Source organism: Silene latifolia, chromosome 4 (assembly GCF_048544455.1).
Source record: "Silene latifolia isolate original U9 population chromosome 4, ASM4854445v1, whole genome shotgun sequence".
Classification (NCBI taxonomy): Eukaryota; Viridiplantae; Streptophyta; class Magnoliopsida; order Caryophyllales; family Caryophyllaceae; genus Silene; species Silene latifolia.
This window is the reverse complement of record NC_133529.1, coordinates 51,308,901-51,318,900: the sequence shown is the minus strand read 5'-3', so window position 1 is coordinate 51,318,900 and position 10,000 is coordinate 51,308,901. Positions and strand designations below refer to the sequence as shown.

The window sequence follows — 10,000 nt, the reverse complement described above, 5'->3', positions numbered from 1 at the left end:
TTAGTTTTATCTTTTCTCCCACCCGCAGAAGAATTAAGTATAGGTATTTACTCCTATTGTTAGTATTTTCGGCAAGGTAACTATCTCGATTTCATATCGAAATTTATATAGAATCTTTGAGAAAGACTTTCCTTTCTAAAAAAAGTACTAAAGAAAAGACTTACTATCTTTGGGATCTGATCCTACACCGCCGCTCAATACCTTAGTGGATCAACTCTATTACAGAAGTTAATTACTCACTTTTATATATCTTATTATTCTTATATATAGGCATAAATAAGCAGTTCTTTTCTTAATGTATTGGCCCAAAACCTCGTTAATTGATCTTTACGGTGCTTCCTCTCTATCAATTTAAAATTTTTATCCATAGACGACATTAAAAAAAGTATCTAGGCATATCTTATTTCGTCATATTTGCATTCCCATTTCTATGAAGTGTATTTCTTTCCTACAGCACAAAAAATCGGCGTTTTAGACGATGCATATGTAGTGAGCCTATTTTTTTTTTAGTAAATACTAAAAAAGAGGGGGGGTCTTCCTTTTTCCTTCTATAGTGGAGATAGTCGCACGTAATGACAGATCACTGCCATATTATTAAAAGCTTGGGGTAAGAATGGGTTTCGTTCTAGTGCCCGGAAATAATATTCTAAAGCTTTCGTATGTTCCCCATTACTTGTGTGAATAAGGCCTATATTATAGAGTATATAACTTCGATCGTAGGGGTCAATTTCTAGTCGCATAGCTTCATAATAATTCTGTAAAGCTTCCGCATAATTTCCTTCGGATTGAGCTGACATCCGTTACGGTCGTTATTCGATTCAAAGAATCGCCGTTCCAGAACCGTACGTGAAATTTTCATCTCATACGGCTCCTCCTTTAAATACGCATAATGAGCATCAAAAATACATAGAATAATAATAATAAACAGGGTTTAATCTCATTATGAACTGAGTTGGGCTAGTGTTAAAAAAAAAAATATCTAGCCAACCTTCTTGCGCAAGAACTTGTACTAACATCAAATGCCTTGATACTAATATAGAAAAGATAACTCGAACAATTAGTTTGTTCTCAACGCCTCCTAATTTCCAGGAAATAGTCACTTCAACAGTCTTTGATGGTTATACGGGTATCCAAAGTACCAACGAGATGGATGTTTGTTATCCCAACCATTCTTGTTAGGCCCAATCCAGATAAGAAAAGGGAGTTAGTAAGTCATTTTAAACAAAGCTTTTGTGTTGTCGATTGCTAGGTGTAGTGCTTTTTCCCCTATGCCGCCTATTGGAACTTTATTACTAAGAAGTCGGACTGACCTGTAATACAGAACACACAGGTGTAACCTTCCGCTCAATACTAATACTCAAATTGAGGCTTGAAGCATAGTATTTGAGGCTGCATCAATCGGGGATACACGACAGAAGGAATTGTTCTATTTCTAAACTTCACCTTCAACAAGCGTAGACTTTTTTCTAATTAAGAATATAAGACTATTTATTCTTTCTATTTCGAATCGTGTGTCTTTCTCATCAACCTAGAAACAGAAAAGAAAAAAATGATCAAATCACACCATCTCTATAATAAGTAAATGCCTCTTTTTCTCCCGAAGTTGTCGGAATGATTCGTAATAAAATATTGGCCACAATTGAAAAGGTCTTATCAATAAAATTTCCATTTATTCGCGATCTAGACATAGGTATCAATCCATTCTATAATTAGTCTCAGTACCTCTTGTGGAAAAAAGATTTCCCAAGCAAAGGATTTGTACAGTACGAAATAACATAAAAACAGATTCAGCTCCAAAAAAAATTAAATAAAGATAAAAAACTTCTACTTACATTATATATTATTATATTTTTTATTTTTGACTTTTTTATTCAAGAATTAATAAGAAATAGGGGAATTCCATTCGAATCCATCCAAATAAAATGTAGTAATGAATGTAGTAATGGAGGAACTATTCCTCGAAAAGGCATTTTTTTTAAGTTACGGAATTCTAGTATATAAATCTAAATATAAATCGAACCGCAGTCGAAGAGTATCCATTAATCATACATCATACATAGTCTAAAAAACCTAAACTCATCAATCAGTTAATTTGTTCCAATTTGGTGATTTAATCAAGTAGGTATAGGTATATTCAGATATTTATCTATACGATTTGATTTATAATTAAAGGGTAGGAACATCATATGAACAAATATGAATCAATCATTCAATATATTATCTATGTTTATACTTTCACAAGAAAAAACATGTTTTTAAATTGAATCCTTCGAGCAAAGCTTTTTTATAAAAACTTATCTATCTATTTAGTTATAGAATATATAGAATTCTCTGGTTGATCATACCTATCCAAGTAAAAATCGAATATCGAATATAGTATTAATCTTTAATTTTAATGTCTCGCTATTTTTTCGGTTTTTGAGTCATAATAAAATAATAGGAAAGATGGCCGAGTGGTTCAAGGCGTAGCATTGGAACTGCTATGTAGGCTTTTGTTTACCGAGGGTTCGAATCCCTCTCTTTCCGTACTTGAAAAACCTAATTTACCAACATTCCTAACTGTAAGATATCAAACAACAATAAATTAAATACCATTATTAGAACATAACAGTTAGATTCGAGATCGGAAAGAATATTATGAGTGGGATAAAATTCCTATCAAACCCCTGACTTTAATCCTTAAGTCAATTTGAAAGGGGCCGGGTTGTTCGAACCCTTTCGCTTTGTTTTTTAGTTAAGGCTAAGTCTGACGAGAATAATATTCTACCACAAGCAATTCATTTATTTTCAAACCGACCCACTTACTATCTATTATTTGATTGATTAATCCTTTATACGGAAATGGGTCAAGAGTCAAATGTTTGGGCACTTCCTCAGGGGGGGATGAATCAATAAAATTTTGAATTAGAGCTCTGGATTTTTGTTCATCCTTTGCCGTAATAGTATCTTGGGGTTTGCAACGATAACTCGGTATATCGACTATACGGCCATTAACTAAAATATGTCGATGATTAACTAATTGGCGGGCTCCAGGAATAGTCGGAGCCATGCCCAATCGAAAAAGGATGTTATCCAAACGCATTTCAAGTAATTGTAGTAAAACCTGCCCTGTTGACCCTTTGGCTTTTCTTGCGATACGAACGTATTTAAGTAATTGTCGTTCTGTAATACCATAATGAAAACGCAATTTTTGTTTTTCTTCTAGACGAATACGATATTGAGATTTTTTCCCAGAACGTGATTGGGCTCTAAGATCACTTCCGGTTCTAGGCCTTTTATTTGTTAGTCCAGGCAAAGCCCCTAAACGTCGTATTTTTTTGAAACGAGGTCCTCGGTAACGCGACATAAAGACTCCTTTCTTTATTTATTTATTATTAAATTAATTTTATATATTTCATTTTACAAAAAAACCTAAATTAAAACTAAATGATAAATGAAAAGAAATCTCCTGAAGTATTATATTACAATGAATAATAAGATAAGATGTATTATATATATGATATACAAATCCATTTATATATTCTATATTTTGTATTAATCTATGTAAGTATAAGTAAATAAAAGAGTCTTTTTCATTATTTGTTATGCCAAGGCTCAACCCTTTGCCTTTCCTTTTCTTTATAAGTGGGAATTTCTACCATAACCACATAATAGATCAATAACTTTTTGACGAAAGGGCACCATTATTATTTGTTCTTTGATAAAGATAAAAAAAAATAAGAAAAAGCCGGCTATCGGAATCGAACCGATGACCATCGCATTACAAATGCGATGCTCTAACCTCTGAGCTAAGCGGGCTCATAGAAATTCGACATACATAAAAACTATATCTTAGTTTAAGCTTATTCATTTTTATTCTTTTATGATATAAATTATATAAATAAAAAAAGGAAATATAAAATCGAGTTTATTTATATTTCTATAGATTTTTTATTTTTCATCTAGAACAATTTTATTCTATTATATAATTCTATTTAAATTGAAATCATTATTATATCTGCTAACTAATATATAAATTAGATTATAATGAGAAATGAGGGCTAGTAATTGAAAAAAATGCATTATGAAAATTTTCATTATAGCTATAATGAATAGATATTTTTTTAGTTATGTTATTTTAGGGGTCTGCCCCAAGAAAACCTAAAAAAAAATAGAAATAAATCAAGAAAAATGAAATCCAGATTATAGATTATAATAATATAAAAAATAATATTCTATTTTCATTCAGAGACGAATACGAAAAACAAAGAATCGATCCTTTGAGTATTAAAAACTGCATAAAGGAAAGAAGCGTATATATGCTCTCTATTCATCTATATTGAATTGTACCTACAGAAATGATAGAATCATTTCGGATTAGACCAAAGCAAGTTTCAAATTTATAGTCTTTCCAATAGAAATTAAATAGAAAAAAAAGAGGAAAAAACTTTTCGGTATATTAATCTGTATAAAATCTAAAAAATGCGAGAGATACGGAAGGGGGGGGACATCCCATTGGGGTCCTAATTTTATAAAATATAATGGGGATATGGCGAAATCGGTAGACGCTACGGACTTAATTGGCTTGAGCCTTAGTATGGAAACCTACTAAGTGAAAACTTTCAAATTCAGAGAAACCCTGGAATTAAAAAAAAGGGCAATCCTGAGCCAACTCCTTTTTTCAAAAGCAAAAAAAGGTATTAAGAAAGCAAGAAAAAAAGGATAGGTGCAGAGACTCAAAGGGAGCTGTTCTAACAAATGGGGTTGACTGTGTTGTTATAAGTATAAGACTTCTTCCCTCTAAATAAATTCCAAACCAAGAAAAAGGGTGAAGAATATACGTACTGAAATGATTAATGACAACCCAAATCTGTTCTGTATTTTTTTTCTAATTTTGAGATATATAAAATAATATAGTATTTTATATATAGTAGAGATTTATAATAGGAAATTTAAAATGCAAGAATTGTTGTGAATCGATTCCAAGTTAAAAGTGGAATCCATATTTATTCATCAAAACATTCACACTCACTCCATAGTCTGATAGATCTTGTGAAGAACTGATTAATCGGATGAGAATAAAGATAGAGTCCCGTTCTACATGTCAATACTGACAACAATGAAATTTATAGTAAGAGGAAAATCCGTCGACTTTTAAAATCGTGAGGGTTCAAGTCCCTCTATCCCCAAAAGCTTTTTTCACTCCTTAACAAATTATCTTTTTTTGCATTACCATTTTAAAGTTAAAGATGGTTTTGTTCCTATATATATATATTTTTTGATCTTATTACAAGTCTTATAATATATATGATGATCTTATAATATATATGATAGGAGGACAAAAAAATATCTTTTATTTGAGCAGGCAGTACTCCGTTGAGTAATTCCTAATCCATATTTTTACATTTTTATATATTAATATAAAACTTATGTAAAATTATATACAGAGTTCCTCTTTTTGAAGACCCCAAAAATTCCGGTACCTATATAATTGTAATACTTTTCATCCTTTTAATTGATTGACTAATTGACACAAACCCAAGTTATCTCGTAAAATGGGGAGATGATACACCAGAAAAGGGAATGGTCGGGATAGCTCAGCTGGTAGAGCAGAGGACTGAAAATCCTCGTGTCACCAGTTCAAATCTGGTTCCTGGCACATTTGTGTTTTTTTTTATTCTATACCTATAAATTGACGATTATGAGTCGATATACAAGTCGAGATCATGACACATAAGTAAGTTATTTAGCTAGTTATCGTGCGAAATACCCCATCTATCTAAAAACTGGATGGGTAGATAGTTTAAAAAAGAAACCCTTTTTTTAGGGTTTTAATTTTTTGCTGCTATTGGGTTTCCTCTTATGTAAAATACATTTTAATATAATACTTCATATATATTCCAATCGGATTACCTTTCATTTTAATATAGATTTCTGTATGGATTTATATTTTTTCTTTTCCTCATACATCCTATGACTTTACGTAACCTGTCTAAGTAAGTGTAAGTTATTAATGTATGCGCGGTACAAAGTTCAGGATACAGAACTTTTTAGTTCATTCTATTGGCTCTTAGCTCATTCAAAAATTTTTAAATTTGTCTTTTCTTTTTTCTCCATCCATATCCATAATACCAACGGGAAATCTATTATTCTGTTTGATCTAGAACATACAAACAGTCTTTAGCTACCTCATACTGTAGAAGTTAAATTAGTTTTTTATCGTTTAATACGCATCTTGTATTTCGTAAAAATTGGGTACAATATAATCCTTACGCAAAGGCCATCCTACCCAACTCTCGGGCATTAAAATGCGTTTTAGGCGCGGATGGTTATCATATGAAATTCCCAACATATCATAAGATTCCCTTTCTTGAAAATCCGCGCTTTTCCAAACCCAGAACACGGACGGAATTCTAGGATGACTCCTTGGAGCAAATACTTTTATGCATACCTCTTCCGGTTGATCCGCACCATACTCTAATCTCGTAAGATGATACACACTAGATAACAGCCCTCCCGGGGCTACGTCATAGGCACATTGAGAACGTAGATAATTGTAACCATATACGTATAAAATAACAGCAATGGAATGCCAATCTTCGGGCTTAATTTGTAAAGTCTCTATTCCTTGGTAATCAAAGCCTAAAGATCTATGAACTAGCCCATGTTTGGCTAGCCAAGCAGACAAACGACCCTGCATCTTGTTTATATCTCCCACATTCTTTTTTTTTAGATTAAATTTATGAAAATGAATCCGCCGCTTATGTTTACAATTACACAAAAGTGAATCCCATTTAATTCACTAATTCCTGGGAAGATACTGAATTTTTGTATTCGAAAAATGTTTCGGGAAGAATCTCTGAAGTAAATGGAGATTTATATTTATAAAGTAATCCTTGATCATAATTTCCCGTATGAATACTCCGCCCAACCCGAAACTTGTGGTTGATAGTAAAACATCGATTTTTCTGTTGAGACTTAATCCTATCTTGATAAATTTCCCTAGATATTTTCTTACGAAGCTTTGTTATAGCATCTATAACTGCTTCCGGTTTTGGAGGACAGCCCGGCAAATAGACATCCACGGGAATTAGTTTATCGACCCCCCGAACAGTACTGTAGGAATCGGTACTGAACATCCCCCCGGTAATTGTACACGCTCCCATAGCAATAACATATTTAGGTTCGGGCATTTGCTCATATAATCTCACTAAAGAAGGCGCCATTTTCATTGTTACTGTACCGGCTGTTAAAATTAGGTCCGCTTGTCTAGGGCTCGATCTTGGTACCTGCCCATAACGGTCAAAGTCAAATCGCGAGCCTATTAATTAAGCAAATTCAATGAAACAACAGCTGGTCCCATAGAGAAGCGGCCATAAACTAGAGAGTCTTGACCAATTTGAAAAATCATTTGATGTAGTTGAAATAACTGAGTTTTGGGTTATTTGATTAAGTAGTGGAAACTCAATAGAATTCATAACTATTTCCATCTTTTTTTTACTTTTTTTATTGTATAAATTTTCGGGGATTAAGACCATTCCAATGCTCCTTTTCGCCATGCATAAACTAAACCAACAATTAGGATAAGCACGAAAATTAAAGCTTCTATAAATACGGATACGCCCAATATATCGAAACTCATTGCCCATGGATAAAGAAAAACCGTTTCAACATCAAAAACAACAAAAACTAGAGCAAACATATAATAACGGATTCTAAATTGTAACCAAGCATCCCCCATCGGTTCTATACCCGATTCGTAGCTAGAAAGTTTCTCTGGACCTTTGCTACTAGGCGCTAAAATTCCGGAAAATAGAAATGCTAAAATAGGAATAACGCTTGATATTATTAAAAATGCCCAGAAAATGTCATATTCATAAAGTATAAACATAGACAGACTCCTCACGAATTTGGAAAATATTTTTAATTGGTTGATTCCGAATTAGAATTGTCAAGTTATCCATAACTCCTTAGTCAAAACAACAATAAATTTTGAGCGAACGACTTCTTTATTATAAAAAATTTATTATAAAAAAAGTTTCATTTGTTGTGTCTCATCTCAAACGTGATTGACTTGAATATTTTTTTATCTTTTGTTCTCCATTCCACCGCATTTTTTTATAATTATCTAATTCTATTCTATATATAAATAGAATATAAATAGAGATTATTCTTATTCGCTTTCACCTAGGTTTTACCTAAATAAACAAAGAAAATAAATTCAAACAAGGACTTCTCATTTATTTTTTCATAGATAGATATAATTCACATGTAAGAGGATGTTTATAAATTTAGATTTCAGAATGAGTTAGAATGACATTAGTAATTAGTATATTCTATTTAATTTAATCCGAATTCGGGCCAAGTAGCTTTTCTTTTATTGATTGTATAAGGAAAGAAATACTTGTTTTGCACTTTTGTAGTCACGGTCTATTAAACTACAAAGTTTCTTTGACAAGGTTGCCAATGAAATTGACCATTGACCAAAGATCTTTTTGAAACCCGGGCTTAAAAAAACGAGAATTTTTTGCTAGAGTTAGTATAATGTAGGGTATTCCTAAACCTATTTCTTATAATCAACTGTAGTTGGTTCATTGGGCTGAAATGAAATGTTTAATAGTCAATTTATCCCTAGGGTTTTGCTTCTAACAATTAAAGTTAGAGTTAGGTATAATATACCTATTAAAAGGGGTAATATAATAAATTATTTGATTGGGTAGGAACGATAAAAATAAGATTCCTATAAAAATTTTTACTTATACTTACAAAAGAAAATTAAGGGTTGATTATCCTAGATTGGACCCAGTGAAATACATTTTATTTTTATTTTTTTTCTCCGCCATAAATGATACTCATTAATAAGTTTATTGCCATTTTGTTTTATTTGATGAGAGACAAACGATGGGTTATAAAAGCAATCAACTAATAATTAAATTTTTAATATAAATTCATATAGTATATATATTTTTAGGGCTATACGGATTCGAACCGTAGACCTTCTCGGTAAAACAAATCAAACTTTTTCTTTTATTATCAAAATGATTAGAACTGTTTCAAAGACCCAACATGTAGTTTTTTGCATTGGGCTTTTTCATTAACTGATATAAATATCAGTTATTCTACCATAATTTTTCTTGATAGAAAGAAAATGGTTCCATGTGCTGTGATTCATTATTTTTTTGAACTTTGATTCAGAAGCACTACCAAAGTGTTTCAAAAAAGAGTTATAGTGACGTAGGTCTGCTTTTGGCCTAGAGAAATTTTAAAATTAAATGGAGTCTCTATCGTTCTGCTTAAAGAATATAATATGAAACTTCATACACCTTAAAGTTCATAGGACGAAAAGAGATTTTTTGAGACCCTGATACTCATTAAGCCTAGCATTCAATAGGCTGGGTATTCACCTTATCAATATTAAAAAAAAATGGGTTCTATTTGGGGACACCTGAATCATACCAAATTAGAACTAATTGTCAGGCTATTGTTCTCTTGTTTTGTTTTCTCAAAATCATAGAGTAAGACATCGATTTATCAAAAAAATTAATTAATCGAATTTCTTTGATTGCATGATTTGAAAAACATTGGCGCGCGTGTAAACGAGGTGCTCTACCTAACTGAGCTATAACCCTTTACTTGTGCTACATAACCTATTTTAACAGGTAGATTATTTCTTGTCTAGATGAACATTCGCGATCAAAGATCATAGCTCTTTGATTGATATTGCTTATAAACAATATTGGATTTATAATCCATCTATGTAACTTTTGAGTATTCTTTAGTAATGCAAAATAACCTACTTAACTCAGCGGTTAGAGTATCGCTTTCATACGGTGGGAGTCATTGGTTCAAATCCAATAGTAGGTAAGGTAAAAATTATTAGATACCAGAGTCAAGGGTATCTAATAAGTTTTTCTATTCACTCTCTAGATTATTAAAAGGCTTTTTTTATTATTATATAAATTGTTATATCCTATTATTTGTATTTGTTAAAAAAAAACAAATACAAAATATATATGTGTAT

At 31.6% G+C, this 10,000-nt stretch overlaps 3 non-coding genes and 1 pseudogene across 3 annotated transcripts; 2 read left to right on the top strand and 2 right to left on the bottom strand.

Annotated features, from left to right (window-relative positions):
* Positions 1–554: 554 nt before the first annotated feature.
* Positions 555–3,346, bottom strand: LOC141651496 (small ribosomal subunit protein uS4c-like; annotated as a pseudogene).
* TRNAS-GGA (transfer RNA serine (anticodon GGA)) lies at positions 2,440–2,526 on the top strand. Its single transcript has one exon. It is a non-coding gene; the product is annotated as a tRNA-Ser (tRNA).
* Positions 3,347–3,725: 379 nt separating the features above from the next.
* Positions 3,726–3,798, bottom strand: TRNAT-UGU (transfer RNA threonine (anticodon UGU)). Its single transcript has one exon. It is a non-coding gene; the product is annotated as a tRNA-Thr (tRNA).
* A 1,767-nt stretch (positions 3,799–5,565) lies between these two features.
* Positions 5,566–5,638, top strand: TRNAF-GAA (transfer RNA phenylalanine (anticodon GAA)). The gene has a single exon. It is a non-coding gene; the product is annotated as a tRNA-Phe (tRNA).
* The last annotated feature ends 4,362 nt before the right edge of the window (positions 5,639–10,000 follow it).